The sequence below is a fragment of the Phocoena sinus genome, chromosome 9 (assembly GCF_008692025.1).
Source record: "Phocoena sinus isolate mPhoSin1 chromosome 9, mPhoSin1.pri, whole genome shotgun sequence".
Classification (NCBI taxonomy): domain Eukaryota; kingdom Metazoa; phylum Chordata; class Mammalia; order Artiodactyla; family Phocoenidae; genus Phocoena; species Phocoena sinus.
The window spans coordinates 55,185,502-55,205,507 of NC_045771.1; the positions used below are offsets into that span (position 1 = coordinate 55,185,502).

General features: G+C 38.2%; 1 protein-coding gene across 3 annotated transcripts in view; it reads left to right on the forward strand.

The window, feature by feature from the left end:
* CDK14 (cyclin dependent kinase 14) overlaps nucleotides 1–20,006 on the forward strand; it is a 595,562-nt gene that overhangs the window by 307,750 nt on the left and 267,806 nt on the right. The window lies entirely within an intron of this gene.

A 20,006-nucleotide genomic window follows, 5' to 3' on the forward strand; every position in this document is an offset into this window, starting at 1 on the left:
TGTTGTTTGAAAAATTCTCAGTAACTTTATAAAAGTAGACACTGTTGCTGATTTAAAAGTTGAGGTCCTGGCCTGGATCCATTAAAAGTCATCCCTTCCGTAAAGGTTTTAAGGTTGGCCTCTTACAGCTTAGAAGCTTTCATCCAACACTGGCTTAAGCACCCAAAGAGGAGCAGAACTGTTGTGTTGTCCTTGCTGGCTCCCCTCACTTCATCATCATGTCTGATGTGTCTGCACTGCCCTGACTCCCTGTCACACCAGAGTGTGCCAGGTCAATTCCCAGCACCAGGAATGCTGATGGCAGCATGATGTGTTGACATTGCATTGCCTCAATTATTTTTGAATACATATTCTGATTAGAAATTTGTTCCATTAAGAATGGAATGGAAATATTACCCTTGGGACACAAAGACGCCTGAGGTTGAGATATGGGCTTTTACCGAAATATGATTATCTTTTCCCACCCCACCCCCCGAGAAATAAACGAGAGCAGGAAATGTTTATTTCTTATTTCAAGGTTAGTAGACTGTTCAGTACCTTTGGAATGACTCTACTCTTGGGTTTTTTATATTCTTTTCTTCTAAAATTGAAATGAAACAAAAGTTAGCATGATTGGTGATATACTGCAAAACTTTATTTGTTCTCATCTTATTTGTGTGTGTGTATATGTTGTTTGCTGTCAGGTTTTAGCATCAGAATAATACTAGGTGGCTAGATGTAAAGTCTTTCTATTACAGTGTAGAAAATAATGGGAGAGTAGGTGGGTGGAGGAGAGAAGATTTTCAGTTCCTCAAATTCAAGGCTGTTGGGTTTGCTGTGATCATATTTTATAGTTTGTGGGTATTACTATTAAATTAGTAAGAATTTATAATGATTTTTTTCTAGTATGTTAATATAAGGTATATGTTGGAATAAATGATTGTATTGAACGTTTAATTTTGCTGAACATGGTTTTCTTGTATATTTATAGAATACATTTTTACAAAGTTTATTTTGTCTGTATAACCAAGGAAATAATAGAATTGTATCTAAGTGCTTACTGAGGGATTATTTTTTAATTTTACGATGACGTTTTTATTATAATAGGTAAGTTCACCTTAAAAGATTCTTACGGATCTTTAAAACTGACATTTTGGGGCTTCCCTGGTGGCGCAGTGGTTGAGAGTCTGCCTGCCTATGCAGGGGACACGGGTTCGTGCCCTGGTCTGGGAAGATCCCACATGCCGTGGAAAGGCTAGGCCTGTGAGCCACGGCCGCTGAGCCTGTGCGTCCAGAGCCTGTGCTCCACAACGGGAGAGGCCACAACAGTGAGAGGCCCGCGTACCGCAAAAAAAAAAAAAAAAAAACTGACATTTTGCAGTAGATTCAGAGATAAATTCAAGTGTAATTTTAAACAACTTAGAAAGATTTTTTTAGAAAATTAGAAAATTTAGAAAGTATAACCAATTCAGAGATAACAAATGTTAACATTTTTGTTGTATATTTTCCCAGTGTCTTTCTCCTCCTTCTCTCTCTCTTTTCTTGCTTCTCCCATCAATTATATAATCCTGAAAAAAAAAAAAGAAACATTGTTTTGTAAGCAGTTTTCACATAAGAATATTTCATGGACATTTTCTCCTGTTACTCAACATGAAAAAATCATTTGTAACAGCATAGATTTTTCCTTTAATAGCCAAGACCTAGTCTTTTTATTGAGTCCCTCATCAGTGAATATTTTGGTTCCTTCTAATTGTTCATGATTATGCACAGTCCTGTATTGAATGTTCCATATATGCTGCAATTACAGCGTTGCGTGTTTTAAAGCATTTGATTCTTTGAACCAGACTGCTCTGCACAAAGGTTGTACCTCAGTGTCATAGACTGAATCTTCTTGCCTGGAACACAGACTTGGCATGCATCCTGTGCACGAAGTGTAATGAGGGAGACTCATTCACCAACTGACAATTTCTCCCAATTGTGCATCATTTTTGTCTTTTAATTTAAGACATGCGATTAACTGGGATTTACTGCGGTCGGGCACGTGTTTGTGTCTGAGATGAAGGAAACACAGTCTGAGATGGAGGAGCTCGACAGTCAAAATGGGACGGTTCCAGGAAGCAGAACAATTAGAAACACTAGGTCTTAATTCAGAGTTTGATGTGTAAAGAGCTTTAGCAGCAGTTCCTTTGTCCTACCTATATCTCTTATGTGAAAAATATCATAAAATTTTGATTCAGAGGTACAAATGAAATCTGTATGAGTATAATTCCTTTATCATAAATGCTACTGTTTTTATTAGAGGAAATATATGGGGGGGGAGGGAGAAGCACTAAAATTTATTGAGTTTATTCTGTGTGCCAGACGCTTAGAAATTCTTGTTTCATTGTCTCTTAAATGTAGTAATGTATAGTAACCTATACTTTTGAGAGAGACATGAGATTCAGAGAGGGTTAGAAATTCTCACAGGCTTGATTATATGATGGTAGCTGCTCACAAAACTGGAATTCAGATGCTTGATCCACATCCTTCAATTTCAGGTGGCCCAGGATCTTTATATTTATATACATAGATATTTTACCTTACAGACCTGCCTAATCTTCCAGTAAATTATTGTTCATTGTATATATTTATATTTAAATATTAATAATTATAGGAAATTATTGACCATTTTATGTATTTTATACATATGACAAACATGACACTCGTGCTACGAAAATAGATTGCACTAATACCAAAAAAATGCATCACATAATTTAAAGAACATTTTGTCATTTGACTAATTCAGTAGTAATGAGTGATTTCAGCCTTAGTCTTTTGGAGATTTTACCTGCTGGACAAGGTAAACCAGATGATAATGTATCCACAGACCCATTCATGTTTAAACGGAATGCAGTTCTGAATTCCGGGTGGTCAAAATGCTGTACTATTTTTTTTTCCTTGTAAACAAAATCATATTTAAGCACTTACCTGAGACTTGTTTTCTATATGCATTTAAAAATAAGTAAATTACACATGATTTAGAATCACTATGGCTTTCCTAATGCAGAAGTTTGTGCCACCTGTGTATAATAAGATAATAAAATTGTGTAGTGTTTAGACCCATTTCTAAAAAAGCGTTCGTGTTTACATTATTTTGGGGAAAAACTATTTCAAATCCCTTACCCAGCCTATGTCTTCACTACCTTGCTCCTCGTTGCCTACTGTAGTACAACCAAACGCCAAACGCATTCCCACATCAGAGCCTCTTACTTAGCCTTTCGCTTTGCCTGGAATACTGTTCTTCCTGCTTCTCACGTGGCTGCCTCTTTCTCATCACACATATCATAGATCATATGTTACTTGTTCAAAAAGGCCACCTTTCCAAAAATAGAATTTTACCACCATGATCACCCAGTTCAACTTCTTCAGTAGCACTTATGGCACGCTGAAATTATTTTGTCATTTGTTTATTGGTTAATTTTTTGCTTCTGCTACTTGATTGTAACTTCCATGAGAGCAGGGACATGGCCTGTCTTGCTCACTCTTATATTTATTTATTTATTTGGCTGTGCTGGGTCTTAGTTGTGGCATGCGGGATCTTCATTGCATCATGAGGGATCTTTAGTTGTAGTATGCATGGGGTATCTATTTCCCTGACCAGGGATGGACCCAGGCCCTCTGCATTGGGAGCGCAGAGTCTCAGCCACTGGGCCACCAGGGAAGTCCTGTCTTGCTCACTGTTGTCTGTGCTATGTTTAGATCATAGGAGATGCTCAGTAAATATTGGTTGAATGAAGAAACAATATGCATAACAAAATTCAGTATTAGTGTAAAGACTAAGACCCACTGATTTACTAATTACTAGTGAATTTACTAATTTCTGCTTGATTCGCTTTAGCAAACCAACAGTTTACAAATTAATTTTCTCTTCATCAGCGCTCTCCTGGCTGGGCATAGTCAAGAGTGCAGATGGAATTAGATGACTTCAGATGGTGTTGGAGCCTCAGGATTGCTTTGAGGCTATTATACATTGGCTCTGCATATCTGCTTGGTATTATATTTATAGCCTAAAGCTGCAGAAGTAAATATCACTGAGTGAATGTAAACATGTAGAAAAGATGTATAAGATTTGAAGTTCCTACTCTGCAGACCTTAAATGATTGTCTGGTTGTACTATTGTTGAAATCAAAGTGTGTTGAGCCTTGAATTAGGAGACCTGGCTCTGTCTATAACTAGCTTATGACTTTCAGGAAGTCATTTATCCCCTCTGAGCTTACACTCCTCAACTAAAAAATAAGTGCATTGAACAGATACTTTCTAAGATTCTTCTCAGAGTTGTTTTTTTATGTTGTACATTTCTGAAATTATTAACTTATTTTCTAATGATCAGATATTCACTGTTGGATAAAAATCAGTCAATTGAATCCATAGTCAAGGCTATACCATCCCTTCCTATGGTCTAATTTTTTTATTCTGGCTTCTAGAAATTCAAGTAGATGAGAGCCACACTTTTATGATATGTGTTGAGATCACATTAAAAGAAAATTATCGTAGTGTGACAAGTAAATGCATAAATAAGCTCACCAAGAAGTTAATGTTCATTTGCAGCATGATAGTATGAAAACTTAAAGGTATTTTTCCATGTAAATGAGATGAAAACAAAATAGATGAGTCTGTAGAATTGCAGCTTTCTGCAGTTCTTGCAAGATGTTGATGATTGTGTCACCCACATTTTCCAGCCATTCTTCTGCTATTTTTAGGGGTCAGGGCTTTGCTACATGGAAAGACAGCTGGGTTAAATTTGCCCCTGAAAAAAAGAGACAGTGCAAACTCTGTAATATAAGCATTTAAGGTCTTGGCTTATTTTACTGGCTTTCCTAATGTAGGAACCAAGTTAAACAGCTCTGTGGTTTTAATCAAGTAAAATTACACAGGTCTCTTTCCCACCAGAGGTCTAAAATGTTACCTTTCTAATGTTGGTAGTTTCCTCCTCCAGGCTGTTCCTTGTCTTAATTTGAAAAAGGAATTATTGTAAATCACATTTTAGATTAATTTGCAGAACACACCAGAGATGTAACTGCAGAGGCCATGGTGAGTGCAGGGTTTGTTTGTAATGTGTCTCTCAGAATTCATGTAGGGAATAGTAGAAAACAGAAAGAAATCAACTGCTTTCAGATACAGAGTAGAGTCTGTCTGTGTGATAAATATAAAGTCTCTGAATAAAAGCCTGTTCGTCCTCAAATTACAAACCTTTAACTACTTTTTATCGTTAGCCTATAAAATTCACCATTGAAGCCATAGTTATATATTAAATGTTAGATATAACTAACCATGCTTTGACTGGTAGGATTCAATTTTACTGTATATTTGGTTTAGAATATAATTTCTATTAGCAAAAATATCTTTATTGTCTAACGTGAGGTATCAATCTGCTTTTAGAAAGGTCCTTTGAATTTTAACATAAGCAGTTTTAATGCAAAGTTTAGGCAGTTGCTTTCATGAAGATCTGAAAGCCAAAGAATATTTTTATAATAATTTGTGCTACAATATGAACCAAAGAAAGGGCTGTTTTTCTACCTAATTTTTCTGGGCTTCATTAAAACTCCAAATCAAAATGTACATGTCTTAAAATGTATCAAATACATTATCAACATTCCATGTTAGAAATAATTTGATTAACATGTGAATTAAAGTTAATCCCCATGACTCATTATTTTAAAGATGTAGTAACCCTTTTGAAAAGGAGTGTTGATACTTCAAATTGTCTTCTCTAGGATCATGAAATATCACTTAGCGTCATTATTTAAATCTTGTTTAATATCCCCGCTCATCCATTCAGAAGTTTTCTTGGATTCAAAAGGGATGTTGATGACATTTCATTATATTGTTCTTTCTGTTTTGTGTTATCATAATGTAACTTTTCCCAGGTATGTTAACATACCTGTGTTTTTCCTCCATTTAAATGGACTTTATTTTTTAAAAATTTATTTTATTGAAGTATAGTTGATTTACAATGTTGTGTTAATTTCTACTGTACACAAAGTGATTCAGTTATACATATATATACATTCTTTTTCATATTCTTCTCCATTATGGTTTAAAACAGGATATTGAATATAGTTCCCTGTGCTTTACAGTAGGACCTTGTTTATCCGTTCTATATATAATAGTTTGGATCTGCTAATCCCAAACTCCCAAACCATCTATCCCCCAACCCCCTCCTCCTTGGCAACCAAAAGTCTGTTCTCTATGTCTGTGAGTCTGTTTTTGTTTTGTAGATAAGTTCATTTGTGTAATATTTTAGATTTCACATGTAAGTGGTATCATATGATATTTGTCTTTCTCTTCCTGATTTACTTCACTTAGTATAATAATCTCTAGTTACATCCACGTTGCTGCAAATGGCATTATTCTGTTCTTTTTATGGATGAGTCATATTCCATTGTATGTATGTGCCATATCTTTATCCATTCCTCTGTCAGTGGACATTTAGGTTGTTTCCACATCTTAGCTACAGTAAACAGTGCTACAATGAACATTGTGGTGCATGTATACTTTCTTTTTTTTTAAAGATCTTTATTGGAGTATAATTGCTTTAAAACAGTGTGTTAGTTTCTGCTTTATAACAAAGTGAATCAGCTATACATATCCATATATCCACATATCTCCTCAGTCTTGCATCTCCCTCCCACCCTCCCGATCCCACCCCTCTAGATGGTCACAAAGCACCTAGCTGATCTCCCTGTGCTATGCGGCTGCTTTCCACTAGCTATCTATTTTACATTTGTAGTATGTATAAGTCCATGCCACTTTCTCACTTCATCCCAGCTTACCCTTCTCCCTCCCCGTGTCCTCAAGTCCATTCTCTACATCTGCATCTTTATTCCTGTCCTGCCCCTAGGTTCTTTAGAACCATTCTTTTTCTTTTTTTTTTTAGATTCCATATATATGTTAGCATACGGTATTTGTTTTTCTCTTTCTGACTTCCTTCCCTCTGTATGACAGACTTTAGGTCAATCCAACTCAGTACAAATAACTCAATTTCGTTTCTTTTTATGGCTGAGTAATATTCCATTGTATATATATGCCATATCTTCTTTATCCATTCATCTGTCAGTGAACACTTAGGTTGCTTCCAGGCCCTCGCTATTGTACATAAAGCTGCAATGAACATCGTGGTACATGACTGTTTTCGAATTATGGTTTTCTCAGGGTATATGCCCAGTACTGGGATTGCAGGGTCATATGGCAGTTCTATTTTTAGTTTTTTAAGGAACCTCCATACTGTTCTCCATAGTGGCTGTATCAATTTATGTCCTACCAACAGTGCAAGAGTTTTCCCTTTTCTCCACACTCTCTCCAGAATTTATTCTTTGTAGATTTTTTGATGATGGCCATTCTGACTGGTGTTAGGTGATACCTCATTGTAGTTTTGATTTGCATTTTTCTAATGATTAGTGATGTTGAGCTTCCTTTCATGTGTTTGTTGGCCATCTGTATGTCTTCTTCGGAGAAATGTCTTTTAAGGTCTTCTGCCCATTTTTAGAGTGGATTGTTTGTTTTTTTGATATTGAGCTGCATAAGCTGCTTATAAATTTCAGTGATTAATCCTTTGACACTTGCTTCATTTACAAATATTTTCTCCCATTCTGAGGGTTGTCTTTTCATCTTATTTATGGTTTCCTTCGCTGTGCAAAACGTTTTAAGTTTCATTAGGTTCCATTTATTTATTTTTGTTTTTATTTCCATTTCTCTAGGAGGTGAGTCAAAAAGGATCTTGCTTTAATTTATGTCATAGAGTGTTCTGACTATGTTTTCCTCTAAGAGTTTTATAGTGTCTGGCCTTAAATTTAGGTCTCTCATCCATTTTGAGTTTATTTTTGTGTATGGTGTTAGGGAGTGTTCTAATTTCATTCTTTTACATGTGGCTGTCCAGTTTTCCCAGCACCACTTATTGAAGAGGCTGTCTTTTCTCCATTGTATATTCTTGCCTCCTTTAATACAAATAAGGTGACCACAGGTGCGTGGGTTTATTTCTGGGCTTCCTATCCTGTTCCCTTGATCTATATTTCTGTTTTTTTTTTTTTTTTTTAAGGAAAGTTTTATTCTTTTTTTTTTTGGCGGTACGCGGGCCTCTCACTGCTGTGGCCTCTCCCGTTGCGGAGCACAGGCTCTGAACGTGCAGGCTCAGCGGCCATGGCTCACGGGCCCAGCCGCTCCGCGGCATGCGGGATCTTCCCAGACCGGGGCACGAACCCGCGTCCCCTGCATCGGCAGGCGGACTCTCAACCACTGCGCCACCAGGGAAGCCCTATATTTCTGTTTTTGTGCCAGTACCATACTGTCTTGATTACTGTAGCTTTGTAGTATAGTCTGAAATCTGGGAGCCTGATTCTTCCCGCTCCATTTCTCTTTCTCAAGATTGCTTTGGCTATTTGGAGTCTTTCATGTTTCCATACAAATTGTGCAGTTTTCTTCTCCTATTCCCGTGAAAAATGCTATTGGTAGTTTGACAGGGATTGCATTGAATCTGTAGATCGCTTTGGGTAGTATAGTCATTTTCACAATGTTGATTCTTCCAATCCAAGAACATGGTGTATCTCTCCATCTGTTTGTATCATCTTTAATTTCTTTATCAGTGTCTTACAATTTTTAGCATACAGGTCTTTTGTCTCCTTAGGTAGCTTTATTCCCAGGTATTTTATTCTTTTTGTTGCAATGGTAAATGGAAGTGTTTCCTTAATTTCTCTTTCATATTTTTCATCATTAGTGTATAGGAATGCAAGAGATTTCTATGCATTAATTTTGAATCCTGCTACTTTACCAAATACATTGATTAGCTCTAGTAGTTTTCTGGTAGTAGCATCTTTAGGATTCTCTTTGTTTAAGTATCATGTCATCTGCAAACAGTGACAGCTTTACTTCTCTTCCGATGTGGAGTCCTTTTATTTCTTTTTCTTCTCTGACTGCTGTGGCTAAAACTTCCAAAACTATGGTGAATAATAGTGGTGAGAGTGGGCATCCTTGTCTTGTTCCTGATCTCAGTGGAAATGCTTTCAGTTTTTCACCATTGAGTACAATGTTGGCTGTGGGTTTGTCATATGTGGGCTTTATTATGTTGAGGTAAGTTCCCTCTATGCCTACTTTCTGGAGGGTTTTTATCATTAATGGGTGTTGAATTTTGTCGAAAGCTTTTTCTGCATCTGTTGAGATGATTATATGGTTTTTCTCCTTCAATTTGTTAATATGGTTTATCACATTGATTGATTTGCGTATATTGAATCCTTGCATTCTTAGAATAAACCCCACTTGATCATGGTGTATGATCCTTTTAATGTGCTGTTGGATTCTGTTTGCTAGTATTCTGTTGAGGATTTTTGCATCTATGTTCATCAGTGATATTGGCCTGTAGTTTTGTTTCTTTGTGACATCCTTGTCTGGTTTTGGTATGAGGTTGATGGTGGCCTCGTAGAATGAGTTTGGGAGTGTTCCTCCCTCTGCTATATTTTGGAAGAGTTTGAGAAGGATAGGTGTTAGCTCTTCTCTAAATGTTTGATAGAATTCGCCTGTGAAGCCATCTGGTCCTGGACTTTTGTTTGTTTGAAGACTTTCTTTTGTGGTACACGGGCCTCTCACTGTTGTGGCCTCTCCCGTTGCGGAGCACAGGCTCTGGATGCGCAGGCTCAGCGGCCATGGCTCACCGGCCTAGCCGCTCTGCGGCATGTGGGATCTTCCCAGACCGGGGCACGAACCGTGTCCCCTGCATTGGCAGGAGGACTCTCAGCCACTATGCCACCAGGGAAGCCCTGTGTGAAGATTTTTAATCACAGTTTCAATTGCAGTGCTTGTGATTGGTCTGTTTATATTTTCTATTTCTTCCTGGTTCAGTGTCAGAAGGTTGTGCTTTTCTAAAAATTTGTCCATTTCTTCCAGGTTGTCCATTTTATTGGCATAGAGTTGCTTGTAGTAATCTCTTATGATCCTTTCCATTTCTGCATTGTCGGTTGTTACTTCTTTTTCATTTATAATTCTAGTGATTTGAGTCTTCTCCCCTTTTTTCTTGATGAGTCTGGCTAATGGTTTATCAATTTTGTTTATATTCTCAAACAACTAGCTTTTAGTTTTACTGATCATTGCTATTGTTTCCTTCATTTCTTTTTCATTTATTTCTGATCTGATCTTTATGGTTTCTTTCCTTCTGCTAACTTCGGTGTTTCTTTGTTCTTTATTCTCTAATTGCTTTAGGTGTAAGTTTAGGATGTTTATTTTAGATTTTTCTTGTTTCTTGACGTAGGCTTGTATTGCTATAAACTTCCCTCTTAGAACGGCTTTTGCTGCATCCCATAGGTTTTGGGTTGTCGTGTTTTCATTGTTGTTTGTCTCTAGGAAGTTTTTGATTTCCACTTTGATTTCTTCAGTGATCTCTTGGTTATTTAGTAGTGTATTGTTTAGCCTCCATGTATTTGTATTTTTTACAGATTTTTTTTTCCTGTAAATGATATGTACTCTCATACCATTGTGGTCGGAAAAGACACTTGATACAATTTCAATTTTCTTAAATTTACCGAGGCTTGATTTGTGACTCAAGATATGGTGTATCCTGGTGAAGGTTCCATGAACACTTGAGAAGAAAGTGTATTCTGTTGTTTTTGCATGGAATGTCTTTTCAGTATCATTTAAGTCCATATTCTTTAATGTATCATTTAAAGCTTGTGTTTCCTTATTTATTTTCATTTTTGGATGATCTGTCCATTGGTGAAGGTGGGGTGTTAACGTCCCCTACTATGATTGTGTTACTGTCGTTTTCCCCTTTTGTGGCTGTTGGCATCTGCCTTATGTGTTGTGGTGCTCCTATGTTGGGTGCATAAATATTTATAATTGTTATATCTTCTTGGATTGATACCTTGATCATTATGTAGTGTCCTTCTTTGTCGCTTGTAATAGTCTTTGTTTTAAAGTCTGCTTTCTCTGATATGAGAATTGCTACTCCAGCTTTCTTTTGATTTCCATTTGCATGGAACATCTTTTTCATCCTCTGACTTTCAGTCTGTATGTGTCCCTAGGTCTGAAGTGGGTCTCTTGTAGACAGCATATATACGGGTCTTGTTTTTGTATTCATCAGCCAGTCTATACCTTTGGAGCATTTAATCCATTTACATTTAAGGTAATTATCAATATGTATGTTCCTATTACCATTTTCTTAATTGTTTTGGGCTTGTTATTGGAGGTCTTTTCCTTCTCTTGTGTTTCCTATCTAGAGAAGTTCCTTTAGCACTTGTTGTAAAGCTGGTTTCGTGGTGCTGAATTCTGTTAGCTTTTGCTTGTCTGTAAAGCTTTTAATTTCTCCAATGAATATGAATGAGATCCTTGCTGGGTAGAGTAATGTTGTTTGTAGGTTTTTCCCTTTCATCACTTTAAATGTGTCCTGCCACTCCCTTCTGGCTTGCAGAGTTTCTGCTGAAAGATCACCTGTTATGGGGATTCCCTTGTGTGTTATTTGTTGTTTTTCTCTTGCTGCTTTTGATATCTTTTCTTTGTATTTAATTTTTGATAGTTCGATTAACATGTGTCTTGGCATGTTTCTCCTTGGATTTATCCTGTATGGCACTGTCTGTGCTTCCTGGACTTGACTGACTATTTCCTTTCCCATATTAGGGAAGTTTTCAACTATGATCTCTTCAAATATTTTGTCAGTCCCTTTCTTTTTCTCTTCTTCTTCTGGGACCCCTATAATTCGAATGTTGGTGCGTTTAATGTTGTCCCAGAGGTCTCTGAGACTGTCCTCAATTCTTTTCATTCGTTTTCCTTTATTCTGCTCTGCAGTAGTTATTTCCACTATTTTATATTCGAGGTCGCTCATCCGTTCTTCTGCCTCAGTTATTCTGCTATTGATTCCTTCTAGAGAATTTTTAATTTAATTTATTGTGTTGTTCATCATTGTTTGCTCGTTTGTTCTTCTAGGTCCTTGTTAAACATTTCTTGTATCTTTTCTGTTCTATTTCCACGATTATGGATCATCTTTACTATGATTACTCTGAATTCTTTTTCAGGTAGACTGCCTATTTCCTCTTCATTTGTTTGGTCTGGTGGGTTTTTACCTGCTACTTCATCTCCTCTCTGTTTCTCTGTGTTCTCATTTTGTTTAACTTTACTGGGGTTTCCTTTTCACAGGCTGTGGGTTTGTAGTTCCCATTGTTTTTGGTGTCTGCCCCCAGTGGCTAAAGTTGGTTCAGTGGATTGTGTGGGCTTCCTGGTGGAGGGGACTGGTGCCTGTGTTCTGGTGGATGAGGCTGTATCTTTTCTTTCTGGTGGGCAGGACTGCGTCCGGTGGTGTGTTTTGGGGTGTCTGTGAACTTATTATGATTTTAGGAAGCCTCTCTGCTGATGGGTGTTTTTGTGTTCCTGTTTTGCTAGTTGTTAGGCATAGGGTGTCTAGCTCTGTAAATTGCTGGTCATTGAGTGGATCTGGGTCTTAGCATTGAGATGGAGATCTCTGGGAGAGCTTTTGCCATTTGATATTACATGGAGCCTGGAGGTCTCTGGTGGATCATTGTCCTGAACTCGGATCTCCAACGTCAAAGGCACAGGCCTGACACCTGGCTGGAGTACCAAGACACTGTCAGCTACACGGCTCAGAAGAAGATGGAGAGAAAAAGAAAGAAAGAAAGGAAGGAAGGAAGGGATGGAGGGAGGGAGGGAGGGAAAAGGAAAGAAAGAAGAAAAGGAAGAAGGAATAAAGAAAATAAAGGTATTTAAATAAAAATTAAAAATTAGTAAAGATATATTAAAAAGTAATAAAAAAAGAGAAAAAAAAGATGGTTGGAAATAACCCTAGGAAAAATGGTAAAAGCAAAGCTATAGAGACAGAATGACACAAAGAAATCATACACATGCACACTCACAAAAAGAGAAAAGGGAAAAAAAAAATATATCTATATTAAAAAAGAAGGAAGAGAGTAACTAAATCAATAAAGAAATCTACCAGTGATAATAAACTCTAAGTACTAAACGAAGATAAACCTAAAACCAGAAACAAATTGGATGCAGAAAGCAAATCCCAAGTCTGCAGTTGCTCCCAAGCTTCACTGCCTCAATTTTGGGGTGATTTGTTATCTATTCAGGTATTCCACAGATGCTGGGTACATCAAGTTGATTGTGGAGATTTAATCCGCTGCACCTGAGGCTGCTGGGAGAGATTTCTCTTTCTCTTCTTTGTTTGCACAGCTCTTGGGGTTCAGCTTTGGATCTGGCCCCGCCTCTGCGTGGTCGCCTGAGGGCATCTGTTCCCTTCCCAGACAGGACGGGGTTAAAGTAGCAACGGATTAGGGGGCTCTGGCTCTCTCATGCCAGAGGGAGGGAGGGGTACGGAATGCAGGGTGATCCTGCAGTGGTAGAGGCCAGCGTGTCCTTGCAGCAGCCTGTAGCGCGTGGTGTGTTCTCCTGGGGAAGTTGTCCCTGGATCACGGGACCCTTGCAGTAGTGGGTTGCACAGGCTCCCGGGAGGGAAGGTGTGGATAGTGACCTGTGCTTGCACACAGGCTTCTTGATGGCTGCAGCAGCAGCCTTAGCATTTCATGCCCGTCTCTGGTGTCTGCACTGATAGCCACGGCTTGCGCCCATCTCCGGAGCTCGTTTAGGCGGTGCTCTGAATCCCCTCTCTTTGCGCATCCCGAAACAATGGTCTCTTGCCTCTTCGGCAGCTCCAGACTTTTTCCCAGAGTCCCTCCCTGCTAGCTGCGGCGCACTAGCCCCCTTCAGGCAGTGTTCACGCAGCCAACCCCAGTCACCTCCCTAGGATCTGACCTCCAAAGCCCGAGCCTCAGGTCCCATCCTCACCCACCTCACCAGATGGGCAGACATGCCTTTCAGGCTGGTGTGCTGATCGGCAGTGATCCTCCATGTGGGAACCTCTCTGCTTTGCCCTCTGCACCCCTGTTGTGCTCTCCTCCATGGCTCTGAAGGCTTCCCCACCCCCCGCCCACCCGCCGTCTCTGCCAATGAGGGGGCTTCCCAGTGTGTGGAAACTTTTCCTCTTTCACAGCTCCCTCCCAGAGGTGCTGGTCCTGTCCCTCTTCTTTTGTCTCAGTTTTTTCTTTTTTCTTTTGCCCTACCCAGGTACGTGGGGAGTTTCTTGCGTTTTGGGAAGTCTGAGGTCTTGCGTTTAGTAGGTGTTCTATAGGAGTTGTTCCGCATGTAGGTATATTTCTGATGTATTTGTGGGGAGGATGGTGATCTCCACATGTGGCTCCTCTGCCATCTTGAAGGTCTCCTCTTATCTTTTCCAATTATAGTTTTCTCTGGATATATGCCCAGGTGTGGGATTGCTGGATCTTATGGCAACTCTATTTTTAGTTTTTTGAGGAACCTCCATACTGTTTTCCACAGTGGCTGCAGCAACTAACATTCCCACCAACAGCATAGGAGGGCTCCCTTTTCTGCACACCCTCTCCAGCATTTGTTAGTTGTAGAGTTTTTAATGATGGCCATTCTGACTGGTGTGAGGTGGTACCTCATTGTAGTTTTGATTTGCATTTCTCTAATAATTAGCAATGTTGAGCAACTTTTCATGTGCCTGTTGACCATCTGTATGCCTTCTTTGGAGAAATGTCTGTTTAGTTCTTCTGCCCATTTTTCCATTAGGTTGTTTGTTTTTTTGTTGTTGAGTTGTTTGAGCTGTTTGTATATTTTGGAAATTAACCCCTTGTCAGTCGCATCATTTACAAATATTTTCTCCCCGTCTGTAGGTTGTCTTTTTGTTTTGTTTATGGTTTCCTTTGCTGTACAAAAGCTTGTAAGTTTGAATAGGTCCCATTTCTTTATTTTTGCTTTTATTTCTATTGCCTCGGGTGACTGACATAAGAAAACATTGGTGGATTTATGTCAGAGGATGTTTTGCTTATGATCTCCTCTAAGAGTTTTATGGTGTCATGTCTTATATTTAAGTCTTTAAGCCTAAATGGACTTTATTTTTCAGAGCAGTTTTAGATTCACAGTAAAATTTAACAGAAAGTACAGAGGATTTCTATACATTCCCTGTACACACACATGCATAGCCTCCTCCATTATCGACATCCCCCACCAGAGTGGTACATTCATTACAATTGCTGAACCTGAATTAACACATCAGTATCAGCCAAAGTTCATAGTTTACATTAGGGTTCAGTCTTTTAAAAATTTTTTTATTTTATTTTTTGGCTTCATTGGGTCTTCGTTGCTGCACGCGGGCTTTCTCTAGTTGCAGTAAGTGGGGGCTACTCTTCATTGCGGTGCACGGGATTCTCATTGCGGTGGCTTCTCTTGTTGCCGAGCATGAGCCCTAGGTGCACAGGCTTCAGTAGTTGTGGCTCACGGGCTCTAGAGCGCAGGCTCAGTAGTTGTGGCGCACGGGCTTACTTGCTCTGTGACATGTACGATCCTTCCCAGACCAGGGCTCGAACCTGTGTCCTCTGCATTGGCAAGCGGATTCTTAACCACTGCACCACCAGAAAAGCCCAGGGTTCACTCTTGATGTTGTACATTCTATGGGTTTTGAAAGATTATAATGCCATTAATATATTTGCTGTTATTGTGTCATACAGAAGAGTTTCACTGCTCTAAAAACCTTCTAAAAACCTTAGCTATATGTTTTTTTCTTTTTTAACATCTTTGTTGGAGTATAATTGCTTTACAGTGGTGTGTTAGTTTCTGCTTTATAACAAACTGAATCAGCTATACATATCCAAATATCCCCGTTGTTTCTTTTTAAGTTGTAAATGGGGACAAGAAAGAAATATATGAACTGCAATTAATAAGCATATTCTACTCTATGTATGAGAAATCTCTGTTCAGTCACCATAAAGCAGATTGAAGCAATGTGGTTAGGGGTTGATTGCTAAGAATGGCAGCTTCAAACTCCATGTAAATGAGAAAATGCAAAAGTGTTAGTTCATTTTTAGCCAAATCATGCATGTGAGGTAACGAGACATCTGAAAATGCATAACAGACGGCTTCAAATAGGGCTGATCATCTCATTCTCTACTCTTGATGGAAACTTTCTGGGCAAAAAGATTTCAATATGCAAAATATTTTTTGTTCTATACAATATGAGGGCAAACTTGTAGGCAGCAAATCAGATAAGTAATGCAGATATGAGTTGAAATACACTAATATATCCTTTAAAAATCTGCATATGGGATGACTGGAACCCTAAGTGCTGGCAGTGATGACCAGAGTGGAAGAATTATAAGTGATGTTGTCAAGAATAGCACTGGAATGAAACTTAGAATTATGTAACACTCACATGCTATTTAAGACAACTATGATTACACTTCAACATGAGTTTTCATAACTTTTAGGTAAGCGTAGAAGTGCTTAGAGTTCAGCAATTCACTAATGTCCCCTATTTATGGATCTTCCTTCATCTTCTGCTCTTTAACTTCCAAGAAGCATTTTATTTTATTTTGTTTTTCTCATTATTTTTAATATTTTTTTACATCTTTATTGGAGTATAATTGCTTTACACTGGTGTGTTAGTTTCTGCTTTATAACAAAGTGAATCAGTTATACATATGTTCCCATATCTCTTCCCTCTTGTGTCTCCCTCCCTCCTACCCTCCCTATCCCACACCTCCAGGCATTCACAAAGGACCGAGCTGATCTCCCTGTGCTATGCGGCGGCTTCCCACTAGCTCTCTATTTTACGTTTGGTAGTGTATATATGTCCATGCAACTCTCTCACTTTGTCACAGATGACCCTTCCCCCTCCCCACATCCTCAGGTCCATTCTCTAGTAGGTCTGTGTCTTTATTCCTGTCTTACCCCTAGGTCCTTCATGACATTCTTTTTCTTAAATTCCATATATATGTGTTACCATATGGTATTTGTCTTTCTCTTTCTAACTTACTTCACTCTGTATGACAGACTCTAAGTCTATCCACCTCATTACAGATAGCTCAATTTCGTTTCTTTTTATGGCTGAGTAAGATTCCACTGTATATATGTGCCACATCTTCTTTATCCATTCATCCGATGATAGACACTTAGGTTGTTTCCATCTCCTGGCTATTGTAAATAGAGTTGCAATGAACATTTTGGTACGTGAATCTTTTTGAATTATGGTTTTCTCAGGGTATATGCCCAGTAATGGGATTGCTGGGTCATATGGTAGTTCTATTTGTAGTCTTTTAAGGAACCTCCATACTGTTCTCCACAGTGGTTATATCAATTTACATTCCCACCAGCAGTGCAAGAGGGTTCCCTTTTCTCCACACCCTCTCCAGAATTTATTGTTTCTAGATTTTTTGATGATGGCCATTCTGACTGGTGTGAGATGATATCTCATTGTAGTTTTGATTTGCATTTCTCTAATGATTAATGATGTTGAGCATTCTTTCATGTGTTTATTGGCAGTCTGTATATCTTCTTTGGAGAAATGTCTATTTAGGTCTTCTGCCCATTTTTGGATTGGGTTGTTTCGTTTTTTGTTATTGAGCTGCATGAGCTGCTTATAAATTTTGGAGATTAATCCTTTGTCAGTTGCTTCATTTGCAAATATTTTCTCCCATTCTGAGGGTTGTCTTTTCATCTTCTTTATGGTTTCCTTTGCTGTGCAAAAGCTTTTAAGTTTCATTAGGTCCCGTTTGTTTATTTTTGGTTTTATTTTCATTTCTCTAGGAGGCGGGTCAAAAAGCATCTTGCTGTGATTTATGTCATAGAGTGTTCTGCCTATGTTTTCCTCTAAGAGCTCGATAGTTTCTGGCCTTACCTTTAGGTCGTTAATCCATTTTGAGCTTATTTTTGTGTATGGTGTTAGGGAGTGATCTAATCTCATACTTTTACATGTACCTGTCCAGTTTTCCCAGCACCATTTATTGAAGAGGCTGTCCTTTCTCCACTGTACATTCCTGCCTCCTTTATCAAAGATAAGGTGTCCATATGTGCGTGGGTTTATCTCTGGGCTTTCTATCCTGTTCCATTGATCTATCTTTCTGTTTTTGTGTCACTACCATACTGTCTTGATTACTGTAGCTTTGCAGTATAGTCTGAAGCCAGGGAGCCTGATTCCTCCAGCTGCGTTTTTCGTTCTCAAGATTGCTTTGGGTGTTCAGGGTCTTTTGTGTTTGCATACAAATTGTGAAAGTTTTCGTTCTAGTTCTGTGAAAAATGCCAGTGGTAGTTTGATAGGGATTGCATTGAATCTGTAGATTGCTTTGGGTAGTAGAGTCATTTTCACAATGTTGATTCTTCCAATCCAAGAACATGGTATATCTCTCCATCTACTTGTATCATCTTTAATTTCTTTCATCAGTGTCTTATAATTTTCTGTATACAGGTCTTTTGTCTCCTTAGGTAGGTTTATTCCTAGATATTTTATTCTTTTTGTTGCAGTGGTAAATGGGAGTGTTTTCTTGATTTCACTTTCAGATTTTTCATCATTAGTGTATAGGAATGCCAGAGATTTCTGTGCATTAATTTTGTATCCTGCTACTTTACCAAATTCATTGATTAGCTCTAGTAGTTTTCTGATAGCATCTTTAGGATTCTCTATGTATAGTATCATGTCATCTGCAAACAGTGACAGCTTTACTTTTTCTTTTCCGATTTGGATTCCTTTTATTTTCTTTTCTTCTCTGACTGCTGTGGCTAAAACTTCCAAAACTATGTTGAATAAGACTGGTGAGGGTGGGCAACGTTGTCTTGTTCCTGATCTTAGTGGAAATGCTTTCAGTTTTTCACCATCGAGGATGATGTTGGCTGTGGGTTTGTCATATATGGCCTTTATTATGTTGAGGAAAGGTCCCTCTATGCCTACTTTCTGCAGGGTTTTTATCATAAATGGGTGTTGAATTTTGTCGAAAGCTTTCTCTGCATCTATTGAGATGATCATAGGGTTTTTCTCTTTCAATTTGTTAATATGGTGTATCACATTGATTGATTTGGGTATATTGAAGAATCCTTGCATTCCTGTAATAAACCCCACTTGATCATGGTGTATGATCCTTTTAATGTGCTGTTGGATTCTGTTTGCTAGTATTTTGTTGAGGATTTTTGCATCTATGTTCATCAGTGATATTGGCCTGTAGTTTTGTTTCTTTGTGACATCCTTGTCTGGTTTTGGTATCTGGGTGATGGTGGCCTCATAGAATGAGTTTGGGAGTGTTCCTCCCTCTGCTATATTTTGGAAGAGTTTGAGAAGGATAGGTGTTAGCTCTTCTCTAAGTGTTTAATAGAATTCGCCTGTGAAGCCATCTGGTCCTGGGCTTTTGTTTGTTGGAAGATTTTTGATCTCAGTTTCAATTTCAGTGCTTGTGATTGGTCTGTTCATATTTTCTATTTCTTCCTGATTCAGTCTTGGCAGGTTGTGTATTTCTAAGAATTTGTCCATTTCTTCAGGTTGTCCATCTTATTGGCATAGAGTTGTTTGTAGTATTCTCCCATGATCTTTTATATTTCTGCAGTTTCAGTTGTTACTCCTCCTTTCTCATTCTATTGATTTGAGTCTTCTCCCTTTTCTTCTTGATGAGTCTGGCTAATGGTTTATCTATTTTGTTTATCTTCTCAAAGAACCAGCTTTTAGTTTTATTGATCTCTGCTGTAGTTTCCTTCATTTCTTTTTCATTTATTTCTGATCTGATCTTTATGATTTCTTTCCTTCTGCTCACTTTGGGGTTTTTTTTTTTTCTCTAATTGCTTTAGGTGCACGATTAGGTTGTTTATATGAGATGTTTCCTGTTTCTTAAGGTAGGATTGTATTGCTATAAACTTCCATCTTAGAACTGCTTTTGCTGCATCCCATAGATTTTGGGTCGTCATGTCATCGTCATTTGTTTCTTGGTATTTTTTGATTTCCTCTTTGATTTCTTCAGTGATCACTTCGTTATTAAGTAGTGTATTGTTTCGCCTCCATGTGTTTGTATTTTTTATAGATCTTTTCCTGTAATTGATATCTAGTCTCATAGCATTGTGGTCGGAAAAGATATTTTATACAATTTCAATTTTCTTAAATTTACCAAGGCTTGATTTGTGACCGAAGATATGATCTATCCTGGAGAATGTTCCATGAGCACTTG